Raw genomic sequence first — 17,113 nt, 5'->3', positions numbered from 1 at the left:
GAGGCCATAGCTTTAAGTAAAAGGGAGATTTACAAGACCAGTTTTTTACATCAAGATTTGTAGATGCCTGGAACAAGCTGCCAGGGGAGGTGATGGAGGCAGACATGATAGCAACATTTAAGAGGCACTTAGACAGTAGTAAGTGTACAGACAAGGAATAGAGGCAAATAGACTATGTTCAGACTGATTGGCATCATGCTTGGCATAGGTATCGCGGCTGAAAGGCCTGTTCCTGTCCTGTGCAGTTCTATCTTCTTTGTTTAATGATGAGTGACATGGCTTGTTACAGCTGTTTACACCATTGATAAGCAGCTGACCAAAACTTCCTGTGAAAACATTAATTTATTTCAACATTGCCTGAAAGGGAATGATTCTCACACATGGAGGATACAACTGTAAATTAAATTTACCTGCAAGGCTTTTCTGCGATTGTTCTTGTAAGACATAGAAGCAGAATTAGGCTTCTTCATCTTAATCCTGATGTAGTATCCTTGAGGCTATCCTCTCTGATTTGAAACTTTCTCATTGCTGGAAAGATCCACTTCACGTCCACTCTTTTCAGGCCTTTCAATACACAGTGGGCTTCAATGAGCTCCCCTCTCATCCTTCTAAACTCGAGAGGGGAGAGGACCAGAGCCATCAAATTCCTCTCATATGTTAAGCCTTTCATCCTGAGATCATTCTCAAACACCATCACATAATATGGGGCCCAAAGCTGCTCATAATGCTCCCCCTGTGGTCTGACCAACACCTTATAAACCTTAGCATTACATTTTTGCTTCTGGTCTCCTGACATTCCTATTCCTTCTTGATAGACAGTTCCTCCCTCCTGACTATTACTGCACTGATGAAAATGCCAGGCTTCTTTCACCAGGCCCAAGCCCTCGCCCTCTCCCCCAAGGGAATTGTACTCTGTTTCCGGTCTTTGAGTCCCATGCGAAGAAGTCCTTTAAGATTTGATGCAACACACATCAAAGTTGCTGGTGAACGCAGCAGGCCAGGCAGCATCTATAGGAAGAGGCGCAGTCGACGTTTCAGGCCGAGACCCTTCGTCAGGACTAACTGAAGGAAGAGTTTTATTAAGATTTGATGTCTTTCTTTGTAAAGCTTGCAGCAAAATGTTTCAGCTATCTTCGATAGCTATCTACATGTATTCCTGTCAGGAGTCAAGCGGCATTGTTTTAACCATCTCAAACATCTATTTTTCACAAGAAAACTAGCGCAGATTGAGTTTCTGGACATATTTAGTACAGTAAACATAGGTTAAACACAGATCTGGCAGGAATTTCTCAAGGGAAATCAGTGAGTGACATTGCTAGAAATCAAGGAATATGCAATGTTAGCATTCACTTCAAGAGGACTGGAATATAAAAGCAACAATATATTGTTGAGGCTTTATAAGATATTGATCAGACCACATTTGGAGTAAAGTGAGCAGTTTTGGGCCCTTTATCTAAGGAAGGAGTTGATGTTCTACAGGAACTAAAGGAAGTATATCAGAATCAACCTGTTAATGAAAGGGTTAAAGTACAAGGGGTGTTTGATGGCCTTGGGCCTGTATTCACTGCAATTTAGAAGAAATGTGGGATCTCACTGAAGCCTACTAAATATTGAAAATCTAGGATAGAATGGACATGGAAAGGATGTCTTCAATAGTGAGAGATTCTATGACAAGAGGGTACAGCCCTTTGAATAGAAAGAGATTCTTTAAAATAGAGATGTTTAGTAAGGTAAGGTAGAAGGGCTGAAATGTGTGTACCTCAATGCAAGAAGCATCAGGGTGATGAACTGAGAGCTTGGATATATACATGGAATTATGATGTAGTGGCCATTACAGAGACTTGGCTGGCACCAGGGCAGGAATGGATTCTCAATATTCCTGGATTTCAGTGCTTTAAAAGGGATAGAGAGGGTGGAAAAAGGGGAGGAGGGGTGGCATTACTGGTCAGGGATACTATTACAGCTACAGAAAGGGTGGGTAATGTAGCAGGATCCTCTTTTGAGTCAATATGGGTGGAAGTCAGGAGCAGGAAGGGAGCAGTTACTCTACCGGGGGTATTCTATAGGCCTCCTGGTAGCAACAGAGATACAGAGGAGCAGACTGGGAGGCAGATTTTGGAAAGGTACAAAAATAACTTGTTATCATGGGTGACTTTAACTTCCCTAATATTGATTGGCACCTGATTAGTTCCAAGGGTTTAGATGGGGCAGAATTTGTTAAGTGTGTCCAGGATGGATTCCTGTCACAGTATGTGGATAGGCTGACCAGGGGGAATGCCATACTAGATCTAGCACTAGGTAATGAACCGGGTCAGGTCACAGATCTCTCAGTGGGTGAGCATCTGGGGGACAGTGACCACCGCTCCCTGGCCTTTATAATTATCATGGAAAAGGATAGAATCAAAGAGGACAGGAAAATTTTTAATTGGGGAAAGGCAAATTATGAGGCTATAAGGCTAGAACTTGCGGGTGTGAACTGGGATGATGTTTTTGCAGAGAAATGTACTATGGACATGTGGTCGATGTTTAGAGATCTCTTGCAGGATTTAAGGGATAAATTTGTCCTGCTGAGGAAGATAAAGAATGGTAGGGTGAAGGAACCATGGGTGACAAGTGAGGTGGAAAATCTAGTCAGGAGGAAGAAGGCAGCATACATGAGGTTTAGGAAGCAAGGATCAGCTGGGTCTATTGAGGAATATAGGGAAGCAAGAAAGGAGCTTAAGAAGGGACTGAGAAGAGCAAGAAGGGGGCATGAGAAGGCCTTGGCAAGTAGGGTAAAGGAAAACCCCAAGGCATTCTTCAATTATGTGAAGAACAAAAGGATGACAGGAGTGAAGGTAGGACAGATTAGAGATAAAGGTGGGAAGATGTGCCTGGAGGCTGTGGAAGTGAGCGAGGTCCTCAATGAATACTTCTCTTCGGTATTCACCAATGAGAGGGAACTTGGTGATGGTGAGGACAATATGAGTGAGGTTGATATTCTGGAGCATGCTGATATTAAGGGAGAGGAGGTGTAGGAGTTGTTAAAATACATTAGGACAGATAAGTCCCCGGGGCCTGATGGAATATTCCCCAGGCTGTTCCACGAGGCGAAAGAAGAGATTGCTGAGCCTCTGGCTAGGATCTTTATGTCCTCGTTGTCCACGGGAATGGTACCGGAGGATTGGAGGGAGGTGAATGTTGTCCCCTTGTTCAAAAAAGGTAGTAGGTATAGTCCGGTGTTATAGACCAGTGAGCCTTACATCTGTGGTGGGAAAGCTGTTGGAAAAGATTCTTAGAGATAGGATCTATAGGCATTTAGAGAATCATGGTCTGATCAGGGACAGTCAGCATGGCTTTGTGAAGGGCAGATCGTGTCTAACAAGCCTGATAGAGTTCTTTGAGGAGGTGACCAGGCATATAGATGAGGGTAGTGCAGTGGATGTGATCTATATGGATTTTAGTAAGGCATTTGACAAGGTTCCACACAGTAAGCTTATTCAGAAAGTTAGAAGGCATGGGATCCAGGGAAGTTTGGCCAGGTGGATTCAGAATTGGCTTGCCTGCAGAAGGCAGAGGGTGGTGGTGGAGGGAGTACATTCAGATTGGAGGATTGTGACTAGTGGTGTCCCACAAGGATCTGTTCTGGGACCTTTATTTTTGTGATTTTTATTAACGACCTGGATGTGGGGGTAGAAGAGTGGGTTGGCAAGTTTGCAGACGACACAAAGGTTGGTGGTGTTGTAGATAGTGTAGAGAATTGTCAAAGATTGCAGAGAGACGTTGATAGGATGCAGAAGAGGGCTGAGAAGTGGCAGATGGAGTTCAACCCGGAGAAGTGTGAGGTGGTACACTTTGGAAGGACAAACTCCAAGGCAGAGTACAAAGTAAATGGCAGGATACTTGGTAGTGTGGAGGAGCAGAGGGATCTTGGGGTACATGTCCATAGATCCCTGAAAGTTGCCTCACAGGTGGATAGGGTAGTTAAGAAAGCTTATGAGGTGTTAGCTTTCTTAAGTCGAAGGATAGAGTTTAAGAGTCGCGATGTAATGATGCAGCTCTATAAAACTCTGGTTAGGCCACACTTGGAGTATTGTGTCCAATTCTGGTCACCTCACTATAGGAAGGATGTGGAAGCATTGGAAAGCGTACAGAGGAGATTTACCAGGATGCTGCCTGGTTTAGAGAGTGTGCATTATGATCAGAGATTAAGGGAGCTAGGGCTTTACTCTTTGGAGAGAAGGAGGATGAGAGGAGACATGATAGAGGTGTACAAGATAATAAGAGGAATAGATAGAGTGGATAGCCAGCGCCTCTTCCCCAGGGCACCACTGCTCAATACAAGAGGACATGGCTTTAAGGTAAGGGGTGGGAAGTTCAAGGGGGATATTAGAGGAAGGTTTTTTACTCAGAGAGTGGTTGGTGTGTGGAATGCACTGCCTGAGTCAGTGGTGGAGGTAGATACACTAGTGAAGTTTAAGAGTCTACTAGACAGGTATATGGAGGAATTTAAGGTGGGGGCTTATATGGGAGGCAGGGTTTGAGGGTCGGCACAACATTGTGGGCCGAAGGGCCTGTACTGTGCTGTACTATTCTATGATCTATGATCTATGAGATGAGTGCAATTTCTTTAGCAAGAGAATGATGAATTATTTTGTTATTGGGTTTGCTGACTACGAAGTTTTAAACTCAGATAAAGACATTAAGCCCTATCAGATGTAGATAAACATGAGTACTCTCAATAAAGGAATATTATACTGTAACAACTTCAAAGACCAGTTCATTTCCCTGTTTATGCACCATGCTAAGTTTAGCTGCCAATTCGTACTATTTGAACAGTGGGTTCCCTCTCACTACCAAGGAGAAGATACTTCCAGCTAACAAGGTATTTTAAACACAGTTCATTTATATTTTAGTGATACTCATTTAAATCCAAACAGCATTCATAAAACACATTTAAAACTCAGAGGGTTCCTATCTTAAAAAAGATTTCCAAGTTACAAGTGATTTCTAAAACACACAGGACTTCCAAAACATAGGTACAATTCCTATAAGCTAAAAAGAACATATCCAGGAGCCACAGTAGACCCAGTTGTTAGTCACAGAAATCGAAGGCAGAAAAATAGATTCTAGTTCACTTGTCTCTCTGTCATACTTCTTGAGATTCCTGGAGAATTCCTAAAATGCCTGAACAGCTACCTACATTTATACCATTTCTCTGCCAATTGTGTGACTTCGCACAGGCAATATTTTTTCAGATATCTTTCAACATAAATGGTGTAGAAGTTTCTGGAGGCAGAGATCCCAGGTACCCATAATTACTGCTGTGAAATTGACTTCCTGAGTACATAAATCTTCCAACTTCTTAGTCCACCATCTATTGATAGGCTAAGTGATATTTTCCATCTGGTCTGAAAGCTTCCTTGAAGTAAACAACTTAGCCAGTGTTGTCTACTTTAAGACAAGCCAAATTAAATAACCGATTGTCTTACACTGCAACTCTGGAGAAATCAATGCAGGTGCTGAGGGGTCAGCAAGTCTGTAGCTCTATAAACAGTGCTTATTTGTAAAGCTGTGTTTTCAACTTCAAACTGATTACTGTTTCCCATTTGCATTAAGAACCGAAGACTGGCTTCTGCTTACGACAAGAAGCTAAACAAATGATATTAGTTGGAAGCTTAACTTAGTCAATAACAACACTTTGATCTTTATAAGTGGCAGCTGCTGTGCTAAGAAAGCTGAGCTTGGTAAAAAGGAGAAGCCCCTTAGTCCAAAGACAGTGATTACACTGAACGTCAATAATTTGCTTGCTGAATACTTTTGGGTGTACTTATGGATTTGGGCTGATGATCATGAAAATCACCATGAAATTTTCCCTATCACGCACCATTTTTTTGTAATCACCTATATTTGTTATATGAAGTCATAATTTAAATTCAATTGAAATGTTAGCCATAATGTAAGCTGAAAAGTTTTCTATCTTGTCCAGGCATGCCTGGGCATGCTTAGGCAGAGCAGATGTTGAATGGCAGGACAGGATTTAGAAAGGCTATAAAAGTATCACGCACACACCATTCTATGCATTGCGTTTACATGTATATCGGTTTGCGATCACATAGATGCGCATGTTCTATGCGCATAGCATATTGTACGTACCGATTATAATACAGTAATTGTGTTTTCAGGAGTACTTATAATAGAAAAATGTCTCACCAATGTTGCAACAGCCACAATGCTTTCTGCCATATTTTTGGTGAGTATACACTTAAATCTTAAAGGCAGAGCATGACACCTCTTATTAAGAAGGTCTGTGAGCTCTACTTTGTCTGTAAAATTGGCAGCCAAGACAAAGCCTGGGCTCCTCACATTTGTTTCACAACATGCACTGTCATTCTTAGAGCTTAGTCCAGCAGAACACAGAAGTCAATTCTGTTCACTGTCCTAATGATATGCAAGAACAAAAGGACAGGCTACTACTTCTGTCTGACCAGTGTGTCTAGTTTCTTTGCTAAAAGCAATAAATCCATTGAATAGCCCAGTCTCCCTTCAGCCTTGAGACCAGTGCTGCCTGATGATAGTCTTCTAGTATCAAAATCTCCAGCGTCATGGAGTCGAGATGAAGCGGACAAAGATGCCATGATGCATGAGTCAGGACTGGAAAATGACACTAATACTGATAGAGATTTTGAACCCTTTATGTCAAGTGAGCCTTATCTGAGTTAAATTACCAGGTCATTGACTTGGTTGTTTTTTTAAAAGCAAAAGCAGAATTACTGGGTTCAAGACTGCAAGGATGGAATCTTCTGTCACCAGGCACAAAACCTCCAGAAGCAGTTGGTTCCAGGGCAGAAAAGTGTGATGCATAAGCCACTTGTAGAAAAACCAAAGATATTTTTGCCTCCTCTTCATTTAAAACTGTAGCTTATGAAAAATTTTTACAAAGGCAATTAACAAGTAAGGTGAAGGATTTTGATAGTGGAAGAAAATGTTTCCCTAGGGCCTAGATAACAGATGCCAAGATAAGGAAGGCATTTTTATTGCTCCACAAATCAAACAGGTCATCAATGACAGGCAATTTAATGAAATTCTAGTGGGACTGGAAAAAATTGCATGGAAGGCATTCAAGGATGTTGTTAAAAAATTTCTTGGCAACTACAGCACCAAACTATGTGCAACTGGTTGACAACATGCTTCAAGCATACAAAACTATGAAGCGCAACATGTCACTAAAGATTCATTTTCTGCATTCCCATTTAGAACTCTTCTCTGAAGACCTTGGTGCTATCAGTGACGAGCATGGTGAAAAGTTTCAACAGGACATTGCAATCATGGAGAAATGGTACCTGGGCAACTGGAATCCATCAATGCTGAACACTTACACAAGAAGCCTCAGACATGGAGTACAAATGAAAATCATCAACAAAAGGTTTTACTTAGTTGAACTCCTGCAAAACATCAGCACCATCATGCAATTAAATGCATTGTATTCAATAAGAGTTGATTTCTTGTTTCTACAAATTCCTGCATGATACAAGTAGTCTGAACTTATATTTGTGTTTAACTTCAAGCAGACTATTAAAACCACAAAATATTTCAGACATTTTTGTCAACACTTTTGAAAAATTTGCTGTCCAGTATTATCAATCACAGAATCTAAGGACTTCATTGCCGTAGACAGCTGTCATTGGGTTTACTTAAAACAAATGTAAGAGAATGGGGTTGAGAAGGAAAATAAATCAGCCATGATCAAATAGTGGAGCAGACTCGATAGGCTGAATGGCATAATTTTTCTCCTATGCCTTATGATTTCTTATGATTGGAAAACAGACTAGTTAGTAATAATGGGTTAGATAATGAAAAAGGTAATGCGGGTTTGCTGTTTATTCCTGGCTCTCTAGATGTTCATTCACTGACCTAGTTTAATTAACAAGTACTTTGGCAGCCATTATTCTTTCAACATATGAGGAAATTGACCAAAATCTTCCTTTAATGTCAATTGATGGATTTGACCATCAAATAAGGAGCACTAGGAGAAAATTGTTACCTTAGGTCCATTGGGTTTTAATTTTTTTTAACTTAAGTGAGATTGGTTTTAAAAAAAAACAACATCCAAATCTGAACAAGATAATCACAATGCAGTTGCAGTGAAAAACAGAACATAAAGAACACTTACAGTAGAAGCAACACACACACAAAATGCTGGTGAATGCAGCAGGCCAGGCAGCATCTATAGGAAGAGGTACAGTTGACGTTTCGGTCCGGGACCCTTTGTCAGGACTAACTGAAAGAAGAGACAGTAAGAGGTTTGAAAGTGGGAGGGGGAGAGGGAGATCCGAAATGATAGGAAGAGACAGGAGGGGGAGGGATGGAGCTAAGAGCTCGGAAGTTGATTGGCAAAAGGGATATGAGGCTGGAGAAGGGAGAGTATCATGGGACGGGAGGCCTAGGGAGAAAGAAAGGGGGAAGGGTGGAAGCCCAGAGGATGGGCAAGGAGTTTTGTGAGAGGGACAGGAGGAGAAAAAAGAGAGAGAGAGAGAGTAAAACCTTAATAATAATAATAAATACATAAATAATGGATGGGGTATGAAGGGGAGGTGGGACATTAACGGAAGTTAGAGAAGTCAATGTTCATGCCATCAGGTTTGAGGCTACCCAGACAGAATATAAGGTGTTGTTTCTCCTGCCTGAGTGTGGCTTCATCTTTACAGCAGAGGAGGCCGTGGATAGACATATCAGAATGGGAATGGGATGTGGAATTAAAATGTGTGGCCACTGGGAGATCCTGCTTTCTCTGGCGGACAGAGCGTAAGTGTTGAGGCTGGGAAACCGTTTCGCTGAACATCTCGGCCCGAAACGCCATCTGTACCTCTTCCTATAGATGTTGCCTGGCCTGCTGCATTCACCAGCAATTTTTGTGTGTGTTGCTTGAAATTCTAGTATCTGCAGATTTCCTCGTGTTTGCATTTATAATAGAATTTTATTACTTCTGAGTGATATTACCAGATGTAAATCTAGAGTTAGGGTTACATAATTGTTTAGAAGTCCACACTAAAACTTTTTTTTAAACAGTGACACCTATTCTACATTCTCTACCTATTTATTCCAGAGCTAGGGATTCTTTTAAGATATTATGTATAAATAATATTTCAAATGTTGAGATATCACAATTATGAGAAACCCTATGAAATATATCCCAAATAAAGCAAATGATAATCCCCACTTTGATCTGCATTTTGTACGTAAAATCTACATTTAGAACCAAACAGAGCTCTTGAGGATTATAAAGAAGCCAGAAAGGAACTTAAAGAAGGGAATCAGGAAAGCCAGGAGGGGCCATAAAAAGTCCTTGGCAAGTTGAAAGAAAATCTAAAAGCATTCTAAGCATACATCAGAAGCAGGAGGGTAATTAGGGAGAGGGTAGGACCACTCATTAATAAAGTGGGGAACATGTGCTCGGATGCAATGGATATGGATGAAGCTCTGAATGAGTATTTTATGTCAGTATTTACCAAGGAAAAGGGCATGGAGTTCAGGAAGATCAGTGCCAAAAATAGGGCTTTTTGAATTAAAGGAGGAGTTAGTGTTGGGTCTCTTAAAAGCATTAAAACAGATATGTCCCAAAGTCTGATGGGATATATCCCACAGTAAAAGGCAAAGTAAAATTTGTTATCAGAGTACATACATTTCACCATATACAATCTTGAGATACTTTTTCTGTGGGCATACTTAGCAAATCTATAGAACAGTGACTGTAAACTGTAAACTAACTGTGCAACCTCAGATAAAAATAAATAGCAATAAATAACATGTATGAAATAACAACATAACATAATCCTTAAATGAGTGTAGCTGTCCCTTTTGTTCAAGAGCCTGATGGTTGAGGGGCAGTAACTGTTCTTGAACCTGGTGGTGAGAGTCCTGAGGCACCTGTACCTTCTAGCCGATGGTAGCAATGAGAAAAGAGCATAGCCTTGGTGGTGAGGATCTTTGATAATAGATGCTGCTTTTCTTCAGCAACATTTCCTGATGACGTGCTCAATGGTTGGGAGGGTTGAATCCAAAATCTTTTGTGGGCATTAGTGTTCTCATACCAGGGCGTAATACAGCCAGTCAGCACACTTTCCATCTCATATTTATAGAAATTTGCCGAGGTTTTTGATGACATGCTGAACCTCCACACACTCCTGAGGAAGTAGAGGCACTGTTGTGGCTTCTTTGCAATAATATTTATATGATAGGTCTGGGACAGATCCTCTGAGGTAGTGACAACTAGGAATTTAAAGTTACTGACCCTCTCCACCTCTGATCCTCTGGTGATCACTGGCTCATGGACCTCTAGTTTCTTTCTCCTGGTCTACAATCGGTCTTATTGACGTTGAGAGGTTGTTGTTATTACACCACTCAGCCAAGTTGTCAATCTAACCAAGGCCTTCTCATGTCCCCTTCTGGCTCTCCTAATTCCATTCTTAAACTCCTTCCTAGCAACCTTGTAATTTTCTAGAGCTCTAACAGTACCTAGTTTCTTGAACCTTTCATAAACTTTTCTTTTCTTCTTAAATAGATTTTCTACGTACTTTGTACACCATAGTTCTTTACTACCCTTTCCCTGCCTCAATGGAACATACTTATGCAGAAATCTATGCAAATGTTCCCTGAACATTTGCCACGTTTCTGCCAGGCAATTCCCTGAGAACATCTGCTCCCAAGTTCCTGTCTAACAGCATCATATTTCCCCCACCCCAATTAAATGTTTTCCCAAATTGTCTGCTCCCATCCCTCTCTAGCACTATGGTGAAGGGGATAGAGTTGTAGTCACTACCTCCATGAAATGCCCTCCCACTGAGAGATCTGACACTTGACCAGGTTCATTTCCCAATACCAGATCAAATACAGCATCTCCTCTAGTTAGCTTATCTACATGTTGCATCAGGTAATCTTCCTGAACACATCTAGCAAACTCCACCCCATCTAAACCCCTTGTGCTAAGGAGATGCCAATCAATATTAGGAAAAATAAAATCTCCCATCACAACAACCCTCTTATTATTGCACCTTTCCAGAATCTGCTTCCCTATCTGCTCCCCAATATCCCTGTTATTATTGGGGGGTCTATAAAAAGCACCCAGTACAATTATTGCCCCTTTCCTGTTTTTGATTTCCACCCACACTGACTCACTCAGCCATCCTTCCATGACTTCCTCCTTTCCTGCAGCCTTGACCTTATCCCTAATTAGTAAAACCATGCCCCACCTCTTTTGCCTCCCTCTCTGTTCTTTTTGAAATATCTGAAGCCTGGCACACTCAGCATCCAATCCTGCCCCTGAGACATCCAAGTCTCTGTAATGGCCACAACGTCACAGTTCCACGTATTGATCCACGCTCTAAGTTCATCTGTCTTGTTTATGCTACACCTTGCATTAAAATAGACACATCTCAAACCATCAGGCTGAGTGCATCTTTGCTCTAACATCTGTCTATCCTTCCTCACAAACTCCCTACAAGCTGTCTCTACTTGTGCTCCAACCTCCCCAATCCTCTGCCTCTTCACTGTGGTTCCTACCCCCCTGCAAATCTAGTTTAAACCCTCCCCAATAGCATTAGCAAACCTCCCCATCAGGATATTGGTCCCCCTCAGATTCAAGTGCAAACTATCTTTTTTGTACAGGTCACACCTGCCCAAGAAGAGGTCCCAATGATCCAAGAACCTGAATCCCTGCCCCCTGCTCTAATCCTTCAGACACCCATTTATCTTCTACATTATTCTATTCCTATACTCACTGTTGCGTGGCACAGGCAGCAATACTGAGATGACTACCTTTGAAGTCCTGCTTCTCAATTTTCTTCCTAACTCCCTGTATTCTACTTTCAGGACTTCCACCCTTTCTCTATCTATGTCATTGGTACAAGTATGTAACACGACCTCTGGCTGCTCACCCTCCCATTTCAGGATATTGTGGACATGCTCAGAACATCATGAACCCTGGCACCTGGGAGGCAAACTATCATCGTTGTTTCTTTTTCGCGTCCACAGAATCGCTGTCTGTCCCCCTAACTATAGAATCCCCTATAACTGCCACCATCCTCTTCCATTCCCTACCCTTCTCAGCCACAAGGCCAGACTCAGTGCTAGAGGCATGGCCACTGTTGCTTCCCCGAAGTAGGTCACCCCCACCTCCCCCCACCCACCCCACCCAAGAGCACTCAAATGGAGTACTTATTGTTAAGGGCAACAGCCACAGGGGTGCTCTCCACTACCTAATTCCCTCCTTTCCCTCTCCTGATGATCACCCACTTATCTGTCTCCTGTGGCCCCGGGGTGACTGCCTGCCTGTAGCTGCTGTCTATCACCTCCTCCTCACTCTCCCTAACAAGCTGAAAGTCATTGAGCTGCAGCTCCAGTTGCCTCACTTGGTCTCTAAGGAGCTGTGGCTCAATGCACCTGGTGCAGGTGTGGCCATCACACAGGCTGGAAGTCTCCTGGACATCCCACATCTGACACCCAGAACAGAAAACTGGCCTTGCAGTCGTATCCACTCCTCTAATATGTTGAGGCCTCTGCAACACTCCTACTTTAAACTTTTCACCCCGACCTGTGCAAAGCTCTCTCTCTCTACAAATCGATTGGTCTGCTACTAATTTTGACTGTTTATTCCTTTCTATAGATTCTGCCTGTCATGCTGCATTCTTTCTTCATTTTGATTGTGTTACAATGAAAAATCTCCTTCTATTCCATACAAAATAGATAATCAAATCAAGCCACGTTTTTTCATTTTTTGTGCATTCCCATTGTGTCTGACTTCCTCTGTTTATACAGGTGCACTTAAGCAGTGCTGCTTGAGTGGCTGCAGCAATTTTGGTGAAAGGCTGTTGACTTTCAGTGGGGAGACAGGTGATGGCAATGAAGAATAACTTCAAGTGGATTTTGCATGGATGATTGTATTCTATACTGTCTGGCTGACAGGGGATAAACAATAAGGGCACTGCATAGGTGCTGGATGAAGGATGCAAGGATGAATGTATTTTTCCTGATACAGGACAGCAGACAGCAGGAAATGTACTTCCCTGAGGCAAAACTTTAGGAATCCTGATAGAGAAGTCAGGAAGACACACACCAATTCTCACTGAAAGATCACTTGAAGGATCTCTTCAGATTCTTGGGTAAATCTATTCCGTGCCAATACACTGATGCAATCATAAGAAAGGTATGCCAGCTGCTCTACTTCATTAGGAGTTTGTGGAGGGTCAGTTATGTCGCCAAAGAATCTTACATATTTTTATAGATATATGGCAGAGAGCATTCTGGCTGGTTTCATTGCAAACTGGTATGGAAGGTCCAATGCACAGGATCACAAGAGGCTAAAAAGTGATGTAGACTCAGCCAACTCCATCATGGGCACAAGCGTCCCACCATCGACGACATTTTCAAGAGGTGGTGCCTCAAGAAACAATATTCATCAGAACGAACTCTCACCATCCAGGCCAGGTCCTCTTCTCATTATTACCATCATGGATGAGGTACAGGATCCTGAAGACTCATACTCAGCCATTTAGAAAAAGCTTCTTCAGCTCCGCCATCAGATGTATGAACGGTCGGACGATGAATTCAAGAACAGCACCTCATTATTCCAGTTTTGTTTTTGCGGTCTTCATTTTTTTTTTGGTAATTTATATATTTTATGTTTTTGCTGCCTCAAAACAACAAATTGTCATTATTGCTGACCAGCATGTGTTGTGAAATTTGTTAACTTAGCAGCAGTAGTTCAATGCAATACATAATATAGAAGAAAAAAATAATTAAGTAAATCAATTACAGTACATGTATATTGAGTAGATTAAAAATCATGCAAAACCAGGAATAATATTTATTGAAAAATGAGGTAGTGTTCACGGGTTCAATGTCCATTTGGGAATCGGATGGCAGAGGGGAAAAAGCTGTTTCTGAATTGCTGAGTGTGTGCCTTCAGGCTTCTGTACCTCCTATCTGATGGTTACGCTGAGAAAAGGGCATTCCCTGGGTGTTGGAGGTCCTTAATAATGGACACTGCCTTTCTGAGACACTGCTCCATGAAGATGTCCTGGGTATTTTGTAGGCTAGTAACCAAGATGGAGCTGACTAAATTTACGACCCCCTGCTACTTCTTTCGGCCCTGTGCAGTAGACCTCCCCTCCATACCAGACAGTAATGCAGCCTGTCAGAATGCTCTCAATGGTATATCTATATAAGTTTTTGAGTGTTTTTGTTGGTATACCAAATCTCTTCTCCAAATGAAGTATAGTCTCTGTTTTGCCTTCTTTATAGCTGCATTGATATATTGGGACCAGGTTAGATCCTCAGAGATCTCGACACGCAGCAGGTAGAAACTGCTCACTCTCTTCACTTCTGGATATGACGAGAAGGCAGGTGTATGGGGTTGAGTGGGATCTGGGATCAGCCATGATGGAATGGCGAAGCAGACTCAATGGGCTGAATAGCCCAATTCTGCTCTTATGTCCTATGGCCATATGGTCTTTTGATCTACCTACTTTTTGGCAGCTTCACAGTGCTCTCAGCATAATTGTGAATTATAGTGACATACCCTATCCTGTCCTTTCAAATTTCAGTAGGTTTCAATGAGATCCTACCTCCCCTTCCAAATTCCAGTGAGCACAGGCCCAAAGCTGCCAAGTGCTCCTCATATTCCCGGAATCATCTTCGTGAACCTCCTCTAGATTCTCTCTAATGACAACACATTCTTTCTGTGATGTGGGGCCCAAAACTGTTGACAGTACTCCATGTGCAGCCTAACTAGTGTCTTATAAAGGCTCAGCATTATTTCCTTGCTTTTATTTCTATTCCCCTTGAAATAAATGCCAACTGTGCATTTGCCTTCTTTACCACCGACTGAACCTGTAAATTAACCTACTGGGAGTCTTGCACAAGGACTCCTATGTCCCTCTGCACCTCTGATGTTTAAACATTCTCCTCATTTAGATAATAGTCTGCACTATTGCTCCCTTTACCAAAATGCATTATCATAAGTTTTTCGACGCTGTATTCCATCTGCCACTTTTTTGTCCATTCTTCCAATTTGTCTAAGTCCTGCTGCAATCGCTTTACTTCCTCAGCACTTTCTACCCCTCCACCTCTCTTTGTATCATCCACAAACTTTGCCACAAAGCCATCAATTCCTTTATCCAAATCATTGACAAACAATGTGAAAAGTAGCAGTCCCAATATTGACCCCTGAGGAACACTATTAATCACCAGCAGCCAACCAGAAAAGGCCCCTTTTATTCCCACTCACTGCCTCCTGACTGTCAGCCATTCTGCTATCCATGCCAGTCTCTTTCCTGTAACATCATTGGATTTTATCTTGCTAAGCAGCCTCAAGTGTGGCAGCTCATCAAACGCCTTCTGAAAATCCAAGTAAGTGACATCCTCTGCCTCTTCTTTGTCTAACCTGCTTGTTACTTCCTCGAAGAACTCTAACAGATTGGTCAGGCAACAATTCCCTTAATAGAAATCATGCTGACTTTGACATATTTTATCATTTTAGTCATAGTCATAGTCATAGTAATACTTTATTGATCCCAGGGGAAATTAGTCTCAAAGTACCTTGATATTGGATGGCTGCTTCTGGCACTCAAACTAGCATTGACAACAAGCACTATGGCATTACTATATTTGCAAGCATCTAGACAGAGCTGGACACCACTGGCTTCAAACTCTTGCCAGAAACGCTACACCAGATACTGTCTCCACATTCCTAATTAGTCTGTGCTTCCTAAGCCTCAAGCACTTCATGTGGCATATACAGCAGCCAGAGGTCCTCACTGAGTCCAACACATCAAAAATAGAAGCAGGAAATAAAGGAGGTACTCCACTGGCCAGATAGCATCTGTAGATAGAGGGACAGAGTTAGTGCTGCAGGTTCAAAACTCATCATCAGAATTCCCTAAGCAATAGGCAATCCATGCTACTAAACTTTTTTTTAGTGCTGTTTAGCTTATTTTCAAATCCCAAGGCAATCAGTCTCTGCTGAAACTGCTGTCCAGTAATAACTCATTTATGGGTGATATAATGATGCTAGATTTTGCTACTCAGCACATAGATGCCACCAGGAAGTAGCATGGCAATATTATGTGTTCGACACAAAACTAACAGTAAAGAGATACATCAGACCAGACCACATTGTCCCCTGAACTGTCTTGAAAGGCGATTGAAACTCAAGAGTAAATCACTTTTGTGATTCAGAGAGAAACTGCAGTACAAATGATATAAAGGTAATGCACAAAAGGAACTATTGCTCAGATAACAAATTAATAAATGATCATTTTTCAATTCAAAGGAATTTGAAACTGATTTTAGGGGTCATTTAAAAAACTGGCAAAGTTACAATAATTTTAAATTTATTTTCCACAAACAATACCTGCAGAATATTTCAGCAGATGCTTTTGAAATTGTAAACTTTCATTTTATGGAAGTACTCAGCAAACAGAATCAAAACCAATGAAATTCTGCACAATAGTGCTGTAAATCTTTCTCTCAGGAATAAATTCAACCAATTAAATCCCCAAGGCTTTTTCCGGTTGGCCTATCTTCACCTTAAGTCAGTAAAACTTTTTTCCTATTACAATTGAAATGTAAACACAGTGGAAGTATAGGCTGAAAAATGAAGCATATTTAAGGAACAATTTATGTAGCATATGTGGCCTTTAAACAATGATTTAAGTATACCATGTGTCTTGCCTGAAAACAATCTCCAATGCTACCACATTTTTCTGCTTCCAGGATCAATGTCCTTATGGCCTCTCTTAGAAGGTCAAACCTATGCAGTTTGTGTTGAATAATACAAGTTCTATGTAGATCATAATTGCCTCTGAAACTGTCCTAACTCATTTCATTTATTGATTTTTTTAAAATACCATTTTGAACAGACCGTATCATTGTCCCATGAACTACATGTCACATAAGGTCCAGGAAGGTGCTGCTTTTATTGCAACAGTTGTTTATATTAGTGTATTATGTTTAGTTTTATATTATTTCACCATAAATCAATGTGTTCTGATGTAGTGAATGGATTCCAATGCACTTTTTGGATGCCAACAAAATATAAATCTATAATCAAGAAAACAGAGTAATGGGGTCCTCATTG

The sequence above is a fragment of the Mobula hypostoma genome, chromosome 4 (assembly GCF_963921235.1).
Source record: "Mobula hypostoma chromosome 4, sMobHyp1.1, whole genome shotgun sequence".
In the NCBI taxonomy this organism is placed as follows: domain Eukaryota; kingdom Metazoa; phylum Chordata; class Chondrichthyes; order Myliobatiformes; family Myliobatidae; genus Mobula; species Mobula hypostoma.
Note: the sequence above shows the minus strand (reverse complement) of the source record.